The sequence below is a fragment of the Heteronotia binoei genome, chromosome 19 (assembly GCF_032191835.1).
Source record: "Heteronotia binoei isolate CCM8104 ecotype False Entrance Well chromosome 19, APGP_CSIRO_Hbin_v1, whole genome shotgun sequence".
In the NCBI taxonomy this organism is placed as follows: Eukaryota; Metazoa; Chordata; class Lepidosauria; order Squamata; family Gekkonidae; genus Heteronotia; species Heteronotia binoei.
Window position 1 is genome coordinate 27,470,438 of NC_083241.1, and position 897 is coordinate 27,471,334.

General features: G+C 49.6%; 1 non-coding gene across 1 annotated transcript; it reads right to left on the bottom strand.

The window, feature by feature from the left end:
- Positions 1-435: 435 nt before the first annotated feature.
- TRNAA-GGC (transfer RNA alanine (anticodon GGC)) lies at positions 436-504 on the bottom strand. The gene has a single exon. It is a non-coding gene; the product is annotated as a tRNA-Ala (tRNA).
- Between the last annotated feature and the right edge of the window lie 393 nt (positions 505-897).

Genomic DNA, 897 nt, shown 5'->3' on the forward strand with positions numbered 1-897 from the left:
TTTAGGTATTCATACCTTGCTTTTCTCCCCCAGGGGGGACGCAAAACTGCCTACAACAGGGTAGCTCTTCAGATGTTTTTTGCCTACAACTCCCATCAGCCCCAGTCAGCATGGCTGATGGCTGGGGCTGATGGGAGTTGTAGGCAAAAAACATCTGGAGAGCTACCGTTGGCCACCCCCCAGCCTACAATATTGTTCTCCCTCCCTTCTTCCACTTCGGTTTTGTCCTCACAACAATACCACTGCAAGATAGGTTACACTGAGGGTGTATTGGTCTAATCAAGGTCATCCAACGAGCTTCCATGGCAAAGTGGGAATACGTGAAGCTCAGACCCTCGATCCTTCAAGATCAGTATCGTCTACTCAGACTGGAAGATGTTCTCCAGAGTCCCATGCAGAGGTCTTTCCCATCACCTACTGCCTGGTCCTTTTCACTGGAGATGCCAGGGATTGAACCTGGGACCTTCTGCGTGCCAAGCAGATGCTCTACCACTGAGCCACGGCCCCTCCCAGATTTGAGTCTGGGTCTCCCAGATCCTACTTGAAGCACTGCACAATTCTGGCTCTTTTTCCAGACATTCTGGGGGGGGGGAGGATGGGACACACACATATCAAATACGCAATTCCGTTCCTTACTTAATGTCTTTTCCTTGGACCTTCCATACAGCAGCACCCAGGGCTGTCTCCACACAATCAGGAATCCCGAAAAGGCACGGTTCTCAAATGCCTAGAAAGAATTATAGTCAGGGATGGGAATTCTAGCAGGAGCTCCTTTGCATATTAGGCCACACACCCCTGATATAGCCAATCCTCCAAGATTCTTTTTTGTAAGCTCTTGGAGGATTGGCTACATCAGGGGAGTGTGGCCTAATATGCAAAGGAGCTCCTGCTAAAATT